General features: G+C 40.5%; 1 protein-coding gene and 1 pseudogene across 5 annotated transcripts in view; one reads left to right on the top strand and one right to left on the bottom strand.

The window, feature by feature from the left end:
* The window catches only part of STON2 (stonin 2), a 146,168-nt gene that overhangs the window by 105,972 nt on the left and 21,639 nt on the right, over positions 1 to 18,557 (top strand). The window lies entirely within an intron of this gene.
* LOC132670160 (gametocyte-specific factor 1 pseudogene) lies at positions 4,820 to 5,409 on the bottom strand (annotated as a pseudogene).

The following is an 18,557-nucleotide window of genomic DNA, read 5'->3' as shown; positions in this document are numbered from 1 at the left end:
CACAACAGAAACAGACCCCCTGTACTCCACACATGGTCCAGGGGATTGATTGAAGGAATATTTCATCATCTAGTGAATATCCATCCTCTGTGGAATCTCATCCTCTAGCTCTGTAATTCAAAGAAAATGTCAGACCTGTGGAGCACAAGACCTGGATATTCATGAGTAGATTTTCTCAAGGATAATTGGTTAAGTGGCTTTTAATTCTTTTAATAAAGCAAAATTGTAAGATATATGTAGATAAACAAGGAAGTATAGAGAAAGTATCTGGAGAAAATATACATTCAAGATATAATAGCAATCGTTCAAAACCAAGATTCAGCAAATTGTAGAATTATCCAGACTAGACTAAGTTTTTCTCTCAATCTATAAATTATCTTCTTAGTAGTTCAGATGCAACATTTTGCATTTCCTTCTTTGTTTCAAGCCAATAATAACTTATTCATCAAGCAACTACTATGTGTCAGACACTATAATGATGCTTTTATGAGGTCACATTTAATTTGCATAGTACTGTGAAATGGGTGTGATTTTCCTCATTTTATTGACAAGGACACTAAGACTCAGGGGTCAAGGTAACCAGACTTTGTGGGGTATTTGATGACCTATTTTTGCTCCCAGAGAAGGAGAGCAGAGTAAAGTTTTAGACAAACACCAAGGAAAGATTGTTAATTCAGTTGCTGAAACAAATGAAGCTTGACCACCAGAAGACCAGCGTATTCTTCTACCAGCGTACCACCGTAGAAAACAGCCCTTCTGATTTTTGAAGATGCAGCTTATTAAAGCAGCCATCCTGACCCTGATCCTCCTGCAGTGCCTTAGTGTATATGTCTGTGGGTTAAAGATGTCCTCTGAGTGAATCCGGTTTCCTTTGAGAACTTCTCCTTCCTCCATCAGTTCTTTCATTTCCCCCTGCACCAAAAGCTACCGTCTCTGCATGGGCCTCATCATGGGCATTGCTAGGGATGGGTCAGAATTAGAACATGAGCATCTAGGCCTCCTCTGACACCAAGAGGCACACCTGTGAATAAATGCTCCAGCTTTAGTACTTGGACTCAGTCATTGTATTTTGTTCTTAGGGTCCTTTTAGAAATAATTTCTGGGTCTGTGCTGGATTGCATAAATCCAGAGACAGTGCAAGTTGTGTCACTCACTAATGGTGATGGCTAAAATTTGTAAACTGTTTTGTGGCAAGTCGTTTCAGAACCTGTTTACACTCAACAGACAAAAGCCTTCTCCTTCCTTAGTCACAATAATAAAAGCTAAAGATATAATAGCTTCATATACATTATCTCATTTACCAACTACACCCATCAGACTGTTAGTCCCTTCTGACATATAAGGATATTGAGACTCAAGTAGGCTGTCTTGTGTTCAAGATCATATACCAGCAAGTGTCAGAATAGAGATTTCTTGGGGACCCTGGGTGGCTCAGTCAGTTAGGCATCTGACTTGGGCTCAGGTCATGATCTTGTGGTTCACAGGTTCAAGCCCCACATCGGGCTCTGTGCTAACGGCTCAGAACCTGAAGCCTACTTCGGATTCTGTGTCTCCCTCTCTCTCTCTCTCCCCTCCTCCTCTGCTCGTGCTGTCTCTCACTCAAAAATAAAAATAAAGCACTAAAAAATTTAAAAATAATAATACAGATTTCTCTAACTCCAAAGCCTACACTGTGTTGTGTTACCATTTTTTTTAATTCATTAATTTTTTCTTTTTAATTTTAGAGTACAAGCGGGGGAGAGGGACAAAGGGAGGGAGAGAGAGAGAGAGAGAGAGAGAGAGAGAGAGAAAGAAAGAATCTCAAACAGACTCCATGCTCAGCATGGTGCCCAATGCGAGGCTATGTTCCACAACTCTGGGATCATGACCTGGGCCAAAATCAAGAGTCTGATATACAAGGAACTGAGTGACCAGGCATCCCAATGTGTTTGTCCCCATTTTTTAAAAAAGGAAATATATTTATAGAAATTTACTCACTAGCTTTGACTCTGGGTTTTGACTGTTTTTGAGAATCCAATCCAGTCAATGTCCAGGAATAGAGATTTGCCACCACTAAGGTCATGCTGAAAAAAACACCATAGTTTCTAAAAACACATTACATCTCAAAAAGATGTAATCCAGAAACGCCTAATGTTACAACTGCATCAGTGCAATATATGTATGACTTGCCAGCTTAGACTCATTTGGAGATATAATTTCTTTGCTTTTAAAAAAATCTCTCTTGTTCATGTTGACCTGTGGTCTGATTTTGTGAAACATAAAGGGTCCGGGTGCATGATTATTGAGCTGGTTCCCCAAACACTCTTCCAGTTATAACAGTGCTTCTGCAGATTGCCACCCCCTTCCCCCATGCTTCCTACTTAGGATAATTTGATTTTTAGAAGTTCTCATTTAAATAATATTCTACAAAGTATTGTTTGCTCTTCTACTTATATTATCAATGCTCATTATTATAGCTATCAGTGAAGAAAAGATAGTAATTAGACTTAGGCACAGCTGCAGAACAATCTTTGCCTGATACTTTGTTGAAGGTAGTTAATGCTCTCTCAGTTATACCTTTTTATTGTCTGGGTTTTTTTTTTTTTTGAGAATGTCCAGATTTAGCTAGATTTCCCCTTCTTCATTTCTCTAGGAGCCAATGAGTTGAAACTGCCATTGTTTTTCCTGATGTAAGTGTCACAGCAGAACCATCTCTGGGATGTCAGAAAGCTCATAGTTTTTGAAAATGGTACTGCACTGGGGCACCTGGGTGGCTCAGTTGGTTGGGCATCCAACTCTTGATATTGATATCAGCTGGGGTTATGATCTCATGGTTCATGGGATCGAGCCCCGTGTCAGGCTCTGCACTGACAGCACAGAGGTTCTCTCTGTCCCTCTCTCTGCTCCTCCCCCACCTGTTCTCTCTCTCTCCCTCTCAAAGTAAATAAGTAAACATAAAAAGAAAAGAAAAATCACACTATGGTCATGAAAGAATTGAGGACTGAGTTTCAAGAAGATGAAATTTCTTATTTGCACAGTGTAACTGATCAAGCTATACTTTTGTGGTTAGTGCCACATGAATAGGTAATGTCAATATAGAGAGAATGAAAGAAGGAATCAGTAGAATTCTTTGATTGTAAGCAACAGTAAATAGACTCTGGCTAACTAGAAATTGTTAAGTTTTTTAAAGTATTTTTTAAGTTTATTTATTTATTTTGAGAGGGAGAGAGAGACTCCCAAGCAGGCTCTGTGTTGTCAGTACAGAGCCCAACGCAGGGCTCAGTCTCACAAACTGTGAGATTGTGATGTGAGCCGAAATCAAGAGTTGGATGCTTAACCCACCAAGCCACCCAGGTGTCCCAGAAATTTTTTTTAAAGGAGAGTTTATTGGAAGGACATGGAGGGGTGAGGGGAAAGGTGTGCTCACAGAATTGAAGGAAAAACTGAGAAATCAAGCTGAAAAGCCATACTCAGGAAGAGCGGGGGTAGAACAGAATTTGGGTCTCTAGTGAGGACTTGCAGGTGGCTTCTTCCAGTGCTGTCATCTTGATGAATGAATAACAGCCATTTTCAGTTTCATTTTTATTTTCCTAAAGAGTAAAATTCCAGAGAAAGAGCTTTGCAGTGGCTTAGCTTAGCACATGTGGCTTCAGGGAGACTGGGGACCTTGCCTGGCAGCCCCACCAGTCAGTCTCTAATAAAGCAGCCCCTAAAAAGCACATTTTAAACAACACTCAGAAAGTACTAACTGTAAAGGAAAAAATTGATCAACTAGACTACATTAAAGTTACAACTGTTTATCAGTAGGTGAGAGAGTTAAAAGCAAGCTACATCACGAGAGAAGATACTTGCAATACATACATACCTGACTGAGAACTCCTATCCAGAATGTATAAGGAACTTCTACACATCAACTTCTATAAAGCAGCAGACCACCCAATGGAAAAAAAGCCTTGAAAAGGTACTTGCAGAAGAGGATATCCAAATGACCAGTACATGCACAAATTCATTAGGCATCAGCGAAAGCCCAATTAAAGCCACAGTACCTATCATCATGCACCTACCGTTATAGCTAAAATGAAAAACTAGACAATATCAAATGTTGACAAGGATTTAGAGCAAAAAGAACTCTCAGTCGCTGGAGATGGGAGTGTAAGTGGGTATGATCACTTTGCATACCCAATGTCATATCAGTTCCATACCTGGTTAGGTACCCAAGAAAAACCCACGCATGTATGTGCCAAAAAGCATGTATAAAAATATTCACAGAAGCATTGGCTACAGTTAATTAAGTTTGGAATCTATCAACTGTCCATCAGCCAGAATGGATAAATCCATGTCACACCCACACACTTCAATATAGAAAGTACAATATAGAAATGCAAAGTAACACACCATATGCAACAAAGTGGATGAATTTCACGGATATACAGAGGACATACTATATGATGTCATTTATATAAAATTCAACAGTAAGTAAATGAATATATGGTGTGAAGAGGCAGGTTAGTGGACACCCTGGGAGGGTGCAGTTAGTGTCTAGAATGGGGCGCTAAGGGGCCTTCTGGGGTGCAGACCATGTTCTGTCTCTTGATCTGGGTGTGAGTTATCTAGGTGTCTTTACTTTGTAAAAACCCATTGAATTGTATTTATTTTTTTATTTTTTTGAAGATATCTGCATTGATGCTTTATTTGAAACAGTTCTTCTGAGTTAGAGGGTTCTTGCATCAGATGAGTGAAGATTCAAAGCAGGGAGAAAAAAAAGGTGCTTGTCATTTTGAAAGTCACAGATAGTTTATCTTTCTATAATTAGATTAGGAGACAAAAAATGATCCCACTATTAGTGGGAAGAAGCTTCTAGGGTCTGGCATTTGATGAGGTAGATATTCAGTTGCTGGGCATTCCCATTGTTTTTCCATGGCAGAACATAGAGCAGAGACTTGGGAATACGCATGCCTGAAGCCAGGTTACTCTTATGTTCCATATGTGTGTTGCCTGCGGGGCTGTTGTTGACACAGTAGTTGGCTGTGCCCCCAGACAACTGGGGGTGCTGCTCTGTTCCCACAGATCTTAATCCCAGTCTTCACCACAAGGAAGGCACTGCCATGTGCTCTCAGCCAGAGTCTCCTATCCTCTAGGGTTCCTGGTTTGGTTGATAACATTCTTCTCAATACAACTTTTATCATCACAGCTTGAGATGTGATGACTGATTTTGGCCCAAGGAACCTGGTGAAGGGACAAGTAGCCAATTGGTTTGTGACATCAAGATGATTCTTTCTGCACTTGGTAAGATGATAGAGAAACCTACAGGCCCTGATCTGGTGGTTTTTATCATAGGAGCATTGTAATAGCTTTTCAGCATCCAGGGAATCCATGTACGTTTCTTTCATGTGGGAAATGAAGGCGCTGAATCCAAGTGCCCAGTTCAGACAAGCTCTCCCCACGTTCAGAATGCATTGAACTTTAAATGTGTGATTTATGTTGTCTTTTTTCTACGGGTGTTTTATATTTGAATAAAAATGTTAGAAAAAGAGAAGAGAATAATGAAAGCCCTCCCATTGACACATGCCCTGGAATAACAATGCCTGGGTTTGAATCCTGACTGTCTCTCTCTGACTGTTTGACCTTGAGCAAGCTGCTGCTTTGTGCCTCAGCATTGTTATTTGTAAAAGGGAGGCAATTGCAGTACCTACCTCATTGGACTGTTAGAAGGATTAAATGAGATAATCCGGGTAAAATGCTTACAACAGTGCCAGGTACACAGAAAGCAAAAGTTAACTGTTAGGTACATATATTGTGGAGTCATTTCTTCATGCAGGACGCACCAGGGGAATGCAAAGAAGTATAAACCCTTGGCCTCGAGGAGCTTATAACAATAGTAATTAGAAAGACAAGGTATGTAAAAGAACAAATAACTGACACTATAAGAGGGTATTAGGAAATTACAGATAAGAAAAATCGAAGAATTCAATGGAAGGAGAAATTACAATATGTTAGAGTATTCCAGGCAAAACTCAGAGAGTTGTGAGAAGTCAGAAGAGTGGCTGCCCTTGGAGTGGGTGTGATAAGAAAGCGGTGCGAGGGGACTTGTTTCTTCAGCTGGAACTGCTTACATGAATATAAAAATTTTTGATATGTACGCCTTTCAGTATGTGTGTTGTCCTATAGGATTTTGAACCTGGTTGACATTTGACCTTAGGCAAGGTACTTAACCCCTGTGAATTTCATTTTCTTCACCTGCAAACTATACCTAACACCTTCCATAGGGTTGTCAGGAGGATTATTGAATGCGGTGTGTGTAGGACGCCTAGTCCAGGATGGGACAAATATATCATGTATCTGATGTGCTAACTGGGATAGAAGGTGACTGACTGGGACAGACCTTTCCTGTGTTAAGATTTGGAGCCTTTGTTTGGGGCTTATTGCTTTGTTGAGGGAATGACCTCATGTCATTATTGGTGTTGTGAGTGGAACCTGTCACAGTGTGTCAGTGTGAAAGCGCGGTGACTCAGCTGCTGGGACAAAGGGCACTTCTGCTTATCAGAATCACTGCTGGACAGTTGTCCCACACCACCACTGTCCATTTCCTTTTCCTGCTTAGTCAGAGCCACACCTGCGAGCGAGAGTCAGTGTCTGATCCAGGTGTGTATCAGTAAACATTTACCGAGTGTCTCCTGGGTGTCAGGTGTTGTGGTAGAGTCTGATGGAGTTTGTAGGAATGAATAAAAACAGGGTAAAAAGTAACATAAAATGAAAGATAGGCCTTGCCTTCAAATAGCTTATAGTCTAGTAATAAGATACAAGTTCTTTTTCTGAAAGTCGTTTTTCCCCCTTCTCTCCCTTCTTTGTCCTGTTACCCTCCACTCACCCAGTACATGTTCTCATTTGCACACCCCCCTCCCCATCACATGCAAACCCTTCCCTGAAATTCACCCCGTGTAAGCAGGCTAAAAGCCATTGAACATGGCCTCTATCCAACAAAAGCAGTCAACTCGTAGCACGTATCTTTTCCTTGGCTCCCCCCAAATTATAGAGAGCCACGCCTTAGGTTAATTATGATAACAAGAATAACCACTTATTAGGTGTCTGGCACATGCAAAGAATTATGCCAGGCACTTGCCTACATTATCTGTAACTCTCACGGCATCTTGCAGGGCATCATTATTCCATTTTATAGGTGAGGGACCTGAGGCTTGAAGAACTTAAATAATTTGCCTAACATCATCCACAGCCTGCTTGTGGCTGCCACAGAGCAAGCCTGTTGTCTCCCACGTGCCATGCTCATTGTCGAGCTGTTTGCAGTGTTTGCTCTGATGATTAAATAATGTAAACACCCTTCTGAGTCAGTTCATCAGTCAACTGTGCACATATAAACCTATGTGGTTAGGAGAGGTTGGTGCCATGGTCACTCTTGCTGTAATTATTCTACCTTGACTGGATATGTCAATAAAGAGCCACTCAGCCTTGCAAACAACTTCTGAGCTCTTGTTTTGTAAATGCCTTAATATTCAGCAGCGCTAGCCTGCTGTGCCATCGGAAGGGATACTGAGCCTATTTCATGATCTATATTAAAATCTTGGATGCAGGTGCCACAGGAAGAGCCTTTATGTATTGAGAAAATTCTGCCATTTTGGTCTTCCCTTAGTAGGCTGTCTCTCTCAGATTAATTGATTTCTTACCACTAGCCTCTGTTCTAGAAATCTGTACACCGATAGGGGTATCTCATGCAGATTAAAGTGACCATTGCTGTGAGCTGGGCACAGAGGAGACAGTGATAAAGTACATGTTCTGAGTGGTTTTGTACAAAAAGGAACAATGCAGAGTGACTGCTATTCCCACTAGTCCAAGTGTTTTTGGGTCTTGGCTTCTAACCCTGTATAAGCCACTCAAACTAAGATAGCCAACTCTACTTAATCCCAAGTCTCATGGTGTATATTGGGCACAAGTCATGTTCAAACGAGGAGGGAGATCAAAGCCAGCAAATCACTATGGGTTTGGGGTCTAATCTTAAGCTTTTCAAGCCTAGAAAGTCAATCATGTTCTTGTTTTGAGAGGTAAGGCTTTCTGGAGATTGACACACAATTTACAATAGGAGATGTATGTTGGCAGTATGAGTAACACCAGTTATTTGTTCAAACACTAAAAGCTACTATAAATTGAGTTTCTTCTGCATGTGCTTAGATCCTTAGGTATTCACAACCACCCCTCAAGTTTCTGAATAGTTACTCACATTTCACAAATATCAGTACTGAGCCAGCATCCCAACCAGGTGGACTTAGTGCCAAATCTTACACTCTTTCCACTCTTCCTCAGTGCCTGAAAGCATTCTATCTGCTGTTATATTATCAGCTGAAATGCCCGCCCTTTTGCCAGTTTGGCTTCAGCCAACTCAGGCAGAATTATCAGTCATTTTTCATTTTGGGATCACACAGCACTTTGCATAAACCTATGAGAACACTTTGTATTGTATCATAATTGCAATGACAGTGTCTTACACATTTTTTTTTTTTTAAATGTAGGACCTGTTGCAGTGCCTGGCAGTGTTGTGTAGTGGAAGGACTGAGTTTAAATCTTGTGTCTAATTTTGCTAACATTATATCCTTAGCATGTGACACACCACCTGTTAGTAAACCGTATGTGCTCAGTAAATCTTGAATGAACTAATGAATGAGTAAATACAATCTTGGGTATTTAGTTTTCCTCTGTGAATCTTTTTCATTATTAAAACTGATGGATAATAGTATCTACTTTGAAGGGTTGGTGTGAGATTAGATGAATCAATGAACCAGGGTAAGTGATGGTGTGCTAGTGACTTTTGAGATTCAGGTAGTGGTTTTAAGATTTATCATGTTGCTGCATGTCTAAATATTTAGGTTTATCATAACTGTAGTCCTCTATTATATTAATATGATGCAATTTGCTTATCCCTTCTCTTATTGATGGATATTTGGGGTGTTTCCAGTTCTTTAATGAATAAAGTTGCTGAACATTCTTGAACAAATCTATCTGTGGACATATTTCTCACTTCTCTTGTATACAAACATGGGAGTGGAATTGCTGAATCATATGTTAGATGAATGTGTAAATTTATTAGAGGCTGCTAAACCATTTTTCCAAGTGATTTTACAACTTTATACTCTAACCAACAACATAAGAGAGTTCTAGTTGTTCTTCATCCTGTAACACTTGATATTATCATGCTTTCCAGTTTTAGCCATTCTAGTGGATGTGTGGTATCTCATTGTAGTTTAATTTACACATCCTTGATGTCTAATAACCTTATCATGTGCTCCGTGGCCATTCATATAGCTTCTTTTATGAAGGGCCTGGGTTTTTGGGGGGTTATTTCTCTTTTTATTATTGATTTGTGAGGATTCTTTAGGTATTCTGAATATGTCTCTTTTCAGTAGCTTGCCTTTTTACTTTTTAAGTGATATCTTTTTTTTTTTTTAATTTTTTTTTTAACGTTTTTATTTATTTTTGAGACAGAGAGAGACAGAGCATGAAGGGGGGAGGGGCAGAGAGAGAAGGAGACACAGAATCGGAAGCAGGCTCCAGGCTCTGAGCCATCAGCCCAGAGCCTGACGCGGGGCTCGAACTCACGGACCACGAGATCTGTGAGATCGTGACCTGAGCTGAAGTCGGACGCTTAACCGACTGCGCCACCCAGGCGCCCCTTTTTAAGTGATATCTTGATAAATAAATTGATTTAAGAAAATCAACAATAGCCAAAGTATGGAAAGAGCCCAATGTCCATCAATGGATGAATGGATAAAGAAGATGCAGTATATGTATACAATGGAGTATTATTCGTCAATCAAAAAGAATGAAATCTTGCCATTTGCAACTACATGGATAGAACTAGAGGGTATTACGCTAAGCGAAATTAGTCAGAGAAAGACAAATAGCATATGACTTCACTCACATGAGGACTTTAAGACACAGAACAGATGAACACAAGGGAAGGGAAGCAAAAATAAGATAAAAACAGGGAGGGGGACAAAACATAAGAAACTCTTAAATATGGAGAAAAACAGAGGGTTACTAGAGGGGTTGTGGGAGGGGGGATGGGCTAAATGGGTAAGGGGCATTAAGGAATCTACTCCTGAAATCATTGCTGCACTATATGCTAACCAACTTGGGTATAAATTAAAAACACAAAATTTAAAAAAATGAAAAAGAAAAATAGATAAATTGACAAAATCAATTATTTTTTTTTTCTTTCATGGTAGTGCTTTCTTTGTCCTCAGAAGTCATTGCTTACCACAGGTCATGAGGTGGGTTTTTTATGTTTTCTTGTAGAAGTGTTATAGTTTTGGCTCTCATATAGATCTGTGATCTTTCTCAGTTTAATTTTAGTATATATAGAGAGAGGAAGAGATTAAGGTCAATTTTTTTTTTCCATATGTATGTCTAGTTGCTCTAGAACATTTTATTGAAAAGAACTTTCCCGTTCAATTCTTTGGCACTTTTGTCAAAACCCAAATGACTGTATATGTTTGGGTCTACTTCTAGACTCTCTATTCTGTTCCATTAACCTATTTGTCTTTCCTATCATGCTGTCTTAATTACTGAGTGTTTACAGTAAATCTTAAAATTTAGTAATGTAAGCCCTCCAGAATTTTCTTCTTCAAGATTATCTTGGCTATTGACAGGCTTTTTTAAAAAAAAAAAATTTTTTTTTAACGTTTATTTATTTTTGAGACAGAGAGAGACAGAGCATGAACGGGGGAGGGTCAGAGAGAGGGAGACACAGAATCTGAAACAGGCTCCAGGCTCTGAACTGTCAGCACAGAGCCCGACGCGGGGCTCAAACTCACGGACCGTGAGATCATGACCTGAGCCGAAGTCGGCCACTTAACCGACTGAGCCACCCAGGCGCTCCTGATAGGCTTTAATAAAAATTGACAGCTTATCCATTTCTACCAAAGGGAAAAAAAAAAAGTCTGGGGATTTTGATTGGAATTGCATTGACTCTATAATTCAGTTTCACAAATTTTTCCATCTTATACTTTGACTTTTCAAATCCATTAACATGAAATCTCTCCATTATTTACGCCTTCTTTAATGTCACTCAGCAGTGTTCCATGGTTTTCAAGTATAGAGAGCTTCTGTATCTTTTATTACATTTACTTCTGTGTATTTGATATTTTTATCATATTGTAAATCATAATTTTTAAAATTTCATTTTCCAAGCATGCCTGGGTGGCTCAGTAAGTTAAGTGTCTTACTCTTGATCTCAGCTCAGATCTTGATTTCAGGGTCATGAGTTCAAGCCCCACATTGGGCTCTGCGATGGGTGTGAACCCTACTTAAAAAATACACATAATAATAATAATATAAGATAAAATTTTCCATTCATTTGTTACTAGTATTTAGACATACAATTTGTTTTTAGGTAATGATTTCGTATCCTGAGACCTTGCTGTATTCACTCATTACTTCTATGATTTTGTTGATATTTTTGGATTTGCTGAGTACATAATCATGCCACCTATGAAGAGTTTTAACTCTTTATTTTGCTTTTCATTTCCTTTCCTTACCTTGTTGCCATGCATATGCACTCCACTACAGTATTGAATAGAAGCAGTGAAATTGGGAGAAAACATTCAATATTTCATCATTATAATATTAGCTGAGTTTTTTCTTATATATACACCCTTTAACAGATTGAGGAATTTGTCTTCCATTTCTAGTATGCTGAAAGTTTTTATCATAAATGGGTATTAAATCTTCTTCATTTATTGAAATGGTCTCACAAAATATTCTTATACAACACATTATTGTATGCATGTGTAAATAACTTCTGTAATATTCCAAGGAGGTTCAGAGGACTTGCCTAAGAGGACAGAAGTCCAGGCACATATTGTAAGGTGACCACCAGGTCCTAGTACAGTTTTGTGTCCCATGATTCCCACCTGAGTCCTACAGTTAACTATGTTATTTTCAGTTTCCCCTTCATCAACCTTTATAATAGTACAGATGTCTCTTATTTTGATGGTAAAAGTGGGACTTTGGATGCTTTTTATTATTTTTTTCGCTTGCCTGTATCTTCTAAATTTTCTTCAGTGAACATGAACTGCTTGTGTTAGAAGGAAGTTTTTAACCTTTGGTGTAATTAGTGAGATTACAGATTAGTAGACTTTAGACCCATTCCTATCAATTCTTTCTGAAATTATACCCAAGTCACCTTTTAATTTAACGGTAGATGACTAAACTCTTCTTTGTTGATCTTTCTATTACTTAATTTCTGAAGATGTTCATTTTTTCCGCTTTCCCAACTTAGGGTTCCTAGATGAAGTTCCCAGCACAATTAAGTTCAAAAGACTGTAATGTAGTAGCCAGAGTGGGAAAATAAACACAAAGAGATCATGCCTGTGTGTGCTCTGGCAAAAGTGTAGATCAGGGACTTTAGCCCTGCTTGAGCATTTAATGACTTCCAGCAGGTTGGTCTGATTCCAGAGTGATTTTGCTCAAAGGTAATTCTTTCTAAACTTTTTTTGTAATATTTGTTTATTTTTGAGAGAGAGAGAGAGTGAGCATAAGCAGCAGAGAGGCAGAGAGAGAGGAAGACAGAGAATCTGAAGCAGGCTCTGCCCTGTCAGTGCAAAGCCTAATGTGGGGCTTGAACCCTCGAACCATGAGATCATGACCTGAGCCAAAGTCAGATGCTCAACTGACTGAGCCACCCAGGTGCCCTTCTAACCTTGGTTTTAAGTTCTGGCATTTATGTCTATCCACAACAGTTGGGGATTTGGAATCCTGGAGCTGGAGAAGCCTCTGTGAGACCAGACTGAGAATGATAGCTCTAAGATATGGAATAGGGACTAGATAATAACAGACAGGCTGTTATTTCCAGCTGCTGTGCTTTGTTTTCATGGAACTGGAAGTCATTATCTGGAGAGCCACAAGTCCTTGAAAGTTCATTCCACTTCCGGGAAGTAAGAGTCACTTGCCTGCCGGCAGTTAGAACAGGCTTTTATCACTGGAGATGCAGAGCACCACCCACCCCCCGCCCCCCACAAAGCCATTCTAAGTCACTGCCTGGTCAAAATAATCACAATTTTTTTTTCTTTCTAGTCACAGGTTCCTGATACAGGAATGTTTCCTGCTTTTTCTCAATACCTAATGTGCCTACCAGTGAATATTTGTTATTTCCATTGCTTTATGTTGATTATTAAAATTAAAATGTTCATACTAAGCAAAAACAAGACAAACAAAACAAACCTCAAAATGAAGAAATAAGTGCCCTCTTTCTCTTCTTTCATCAGTAATAATGAAAGTAATTTAAAATGTGTAGCATGCCATGGGGTACCTGGGTGGCTCAGTCAGTTAAGCATCCGACTCCTGATTTTGGCTCAGGTCATGATCTCACAGGTCATGAGTTTGAGCCCCGCATTAGGCTCTGCACTGACAGTGCTCAGCCTGCTTGGGATTCTCTCTCTCTCTCTCTCTCTCTCTCTCTCTCTCTCTTTCTCTCCCCCTCTTTCTCTCTGTCTCAAAATAAGTAAGTAAATAGATAGATAAATAAATAAGCTTTTAAAAAAATGTGTAGCTTGTCATATTTTACAAGTGACATGCAAATGTCTCGTTTGGTTCTCACAACCCTATTGTGATAGATAGATCAGCTTATTTTTATTATCCTTTTTAAAAGTGAGGAAACTAAGACTTAGAAATTGAGTAACTTGCTCGAGATTAGCTAGTTCTATAGACGATGAGCTGCAATCCTAGTGCTGCTGTACACGAGAGTGGTCAAGCTGAAGGTCGTGAGCTCTGACCTCCTGGGTTCAGATTCTAGCTGCACCACTTACTGGTCTGTGACTTTTGTCAAGTCATCTAACCTCTGTGCTTCAGTGTCCCCATCAATAAAAATGGGAGAAGGTAGGATCTATGTTATATAGTGTTCCAGGATCAAGTTAAAAGTTTCCATACAGTTCTAGCAGGGCATCTGGCATACGGTACACGATTGGGGAGCGTCAGCCAAGCCACTGCTGTTGTCTTGAACATAGGGGCAGTGGTAGGTTATTCTTCCTCTCTCCTTCCAGCTCCCTCTCTTGCCGTAAAACCTCAAGTCTGCTCCTCAAGTCACCAGAGAACTCTAGACACATTCCAGAAGTCACCAAGGGCCATGTGGGGTTAGACAATCCAATCCCAAATGAAATACTTTAAAGAAAAACTAACACCATAAAGATCTCTTTCCATGGCTCAATTTTGCCCTGATTTCTGAAGACAGTTTGTGCTTATCTTCTCTTATTCTTAACCATACTCCTCTTATTCTTAACCAGAAATCTTAAGGTGTTAGATAGAATACTTCATCCTCTCTAAATATTTTTGGGACCATTTATTCTTTATTTGCTAACAACCTTTATCAAATGCTGACTCGTGTATTTGCCCCAGTCTGCTCTTGAAGATAGGGCAGAAATTCCTTTGCTCTATAGTGCATGCTGTTGAAAAGTCTTTGAGGAAGCAAACCTCTGTTTTATGTTGTGCAACCTGCCCTATAAAGTCACCAAGTTTCATGCTTTGAAGTAGGCGGATGATTCTGCCTTTATGTCCTCCACTTGACTTCTCTCATTTATGCGAAGACAGGGCAACAGGTAGCCACACATACCAATCTGCTGTGTGTCCAGCTGCAGAGGACACTCGATCTGACACTTAGGAAATGCCCTCAGTGTGGGAAACAAAGGTTACTATTTTTAAAGACTGGAAGGCAGCATGTTTGTCAACATTTCAGCATGTCACAGCCAGGCAAGCTTTAGATTTGAAAATAGAAGCCCTGATCCCATGACCTCATCTCTGTCTACTGAAGTCCCTGACTCTAAATGTCAGTGGGAGTCACATTTACTTCATGAAGCAAATTATCAGCATCGATCACCCTTTATCCAGCATCTCAGTTTCTCATGACCCTTCACGTCCCCTGCATGTCCCCACCAAGGCAGCCAGACACTACATGTATATACTGGAATTAATACAAACTGCCCTCCAAACCCGTTTAGCATCCATCATGCTCGTCCTAACAGCGTGGTCAGCTACTGCCAACAGCTCCTGGCACGTACTGTCTTCCACACTGCCTGTTTTCAGTGTTGTCCCATGAAAACTCTGATGTGCGAATATTAACAACAACAACAACAACAAAAGTAGGTTCTAAAACCGTATATGCAGAATACTCCTGACTTTCAGATAGGTGTGTGTTCATGAATGTGTACTTGCACAGTGAGACAACTTGAAGGAAACACTAGAATGTGATGTCACTTACCTCCGGTGGCAGCCAGATTCAGGTGCTTTTGATGGTATGGGTTTCTGCACCATCCAAATTTTCTAAAATATAACTTGTTCCTTAAAATTATCCAAAAAAAGTTAATCTTTATATTACAGAAACAAATTGTTAGTTATATTAGAACTTGGTGACTGGAACAATTCAAAAAACCAGTGTGCTTTAACATGAATTCACATATGAGTGCCTTGGATTCACTGGGCCTTAAATCCCGAGGTGTCCCCCGCTAAGGCAAAGAACACTCAACCCTGGTCCTGTGGACAGGTGGGGAAGAAGTTGATTAGGCGGCATCTGTCACTTCAGGATGTAGAAAGGTATGAGTGTGTTTTTGGTCTTCCACTTTCCCTACTCTCAGGTTACTTGATGCCATTTATTTCCTCAGAAATACTGATGGTCTCTGGGACAGTTTTGAAAAGGCTATGACCTCTTTTTTTTTTTAATGTTTATTTTTGAGAGAGAGAGAGAGAGAGAGAGAGAGAATGCATGGGGGAGGGGCAGAGAGAGAGGGGGACAGAGGATCCAAAGTGGGCTCTATACTGAGAGCAGAGAGCCCCATGTGGGCTTTGTACTCACAAACTGTGAGATCCTGACCTGAGCTTGTGAGATCATGAGCTGAGCCAAAGTCACACGCTTAACTGGCTGAGCCACCCAGGCACCCCTAGGCTGTGACCTCTTTGATCTGATATGTAATCAAGCCTCTCAACATACAGGGTTTTTTTCCTGTTATTTATTTAATTTAATTAATTAATTTGTTTGAGATAGCATGAGCCAGGCAGGGCAGAGGGAGAGAGAGAATCTTAAGCAGGCTCCACGGCCAGTGCGGAGTCCCATGTAGGGCTCAATCCCACCACCCCGAGATCATGACCTGAAACCAAATCAAGAGCTGGATGCTTAACTGACTGACCCACCCAGGTACCCCTCACCACACAGGTTTTGGTATATCTGTAAATAACTCTTTATGCCAAGATTGCTTTTTGCATTTCTCTTTCTCTGTCTAAATGCAATAACTCTCCACCTAGCACCTACTCAAATGGCATGAGAAATTGTAGGACTTATTTGGAACCTAAAACCACCTCATTATCTGAATAATAATCATAGACCTTACCAAATAGCAATTGAGCACTTTTGAATGTTTAGAAACATGTTCATGTGTGTTACTTCATATTTGCTTCCAAACTAGAACAGGGATTATGATTATCCCATGTTACAGATGGGGAGGGAAATGGCACAAAGAGCCTTGCCCAAGACCATAGCAGGTTTGTGGCAGAGCCAGGACTAGCAGTAAAGCCTTCTCTTCCATGGCTTTTTCCAAGCTCGCACAATACCAAATGTCTTTTTCCAAGATGTTCCCCAAGGGAACCTAGACTCTAAGGAATAATCATTATAATAATAATACCAAATATTTATGTAATGTTTGCTGTGTAAACTTTACCTGTATTAACTCAGTCCTTACCACACTTAAGAGGTAAATATTATTATTATCTCCATTTTACAGTGGAGGGAACTAAAGCCTACTACATTTAAGTAACTTGCCCAAGGTCACCATGTTAATAGGTAGAGTAGCCGGGATATGAACCAGGCTAGAGCCACAGTCCACAGACCACTTGACAATGCAGTCAGAGCCTAACTTCTTCCCACCTGTTTATGTCTAGGGTGACCCAGACCAAAGATGACAGCTCTTCAAATAAGAGTCTCAAAATTCCTCCCCTCTAAACTTAGAGTTTGAAGTGTGTCTTATATTATTTCAACAGTAAGAATACTATTCTATTTCCTTGTGAAAAGAATAAGGGAGAATGGAGAGGAGCAACAAAATAGTTTTGCTCAAAAACCAGACAAGTTTGGGGGCACCTGGGTGGCCCAGTTTGTTAAGCATCTGACCCTTGATTTTGGCCGAGGTCATGATCTCGCAGTTCGTGAGATTGAGCCCTGTGTGGGGCTCTGCACTGACAGTGTGGAGCCCGTTTGGGATTCTCTCTCACTCTCTCTCTCTCTCTCTCTCTGCCCCCCACCCCCCCACACACTCATGCTGTCTCTTTTCTCAAAATAAATAAGTAAACATTAAAAGAAAAAACAGACAAGTTTGGAAGTTTCTAGAAATTTATATTTGCCATGTTTCCTACAAAGATCTGGTCATTTGTCTCCTACCTGGCTACTAAAATAATTTCGATTGCAAGCAACAGAAGCCAACTTTACTAACTTTAAGTAAAATGAATTCATTCTAAGGATATGATAGTTTACAGAATTAGAAGAAAAGCTGAAAACTCAAACTCCAGGAAGTTGGTGTATCAGCTTTTACTGTGCTACATAAAAACCACATTGAAAATTAGCCCCCCGCTCCCTGACACACACGCATACCCAGCTCCCCAACAATCATTTGTTTAGCTCAAGATTCTGCACATCCACAGTCCGGGCAAGCTTGAGCAATTCCTAGTCTGTGCCAGGCTAAGCTGTTCACCATAGGAGCTCACTCATGGGTCTGCAGTCACTGCCTGGTTGGCTAGGGTGCCTTGCATCTCCTCCACATGGTCATTTATCCCCCTGCAGACTCACTGCATCATGGTCTTGGGGTTCCAAGTACAGCAAAAGAGGGCAAGCACCGTCACACAAGCACTTTTCAAGTTTCCATTTGTGGTGTATTTGATCCTGACTAAAATGAATCCCATGTTCCAGCTCAGAGTCCACATGGAAAGGGACTGCCCAAGAGCCTGGAGAGAGGAAAGAAGAATCTGAGGCCATTTTTGCCATCTCTCAGAGATGGTCAGAAATCTTGGCAACTTTAAGCATCAAGCCAGCAAGAACTAATATGCAGGCTCTTCAGGGTGCCTCTATCTGAATAACTCAGCTCCCACTACTTTCCTGCGCTTGCTTCAGTCTATTCAAGATTTCCAGGGGCGCCTGGGTGGCGCAGTCGGTTAAGCGTCCGACTTCAGCCAGGTCACGATCTCACGGTCCGTGAGTTCGAGCCCCGCGTCAGGCTCTGGGCTGATGGCTCAGAGCCTGGAGCCTGTTTCCGATTCTGTGTCTCCCTCTCTCTCTGTCCCTCCCCCGTTCATGCTCTGTCTCTCTCTGTCCCAAAAATAAATAAACGTTGAAAAAAAAAAAAAAAAAAAAAAAAAAAAAAAAAGATTTCCAATAAGTATCTGACTTTGCTTGGGTCATATGCACCATGGATGGGGCACACTGAGTGAAGATCCATGAAGACTTGATTGGGGCGGGGGCGGGGGGTCTGATTGTGAAGTGGTTACCCAAAATAGGGGGGTGGCGGTTGCAGGATAGGTAATACAGTATTTCTTCCATCGGTATT

The sequence above is a fragment of the Panthera onca genome, chromosome B3, assembly GCF_046562875.1.
Source record: "Panthera onca isolate mPanOnc1 chromosome B3, mPanOnc1 haplotype 2, whole genome shotgun sequence".
Lineage (NCBI taxonomy): Eukaryota > Metazoa > Chordata > Mammalia > Carnivora > Felidae > Panthera > Panthera onca.
Note: the sequence above shows the minus strand (reverse complement) of the source record. Positions and strands in the feature narration are given on the sequence as shown.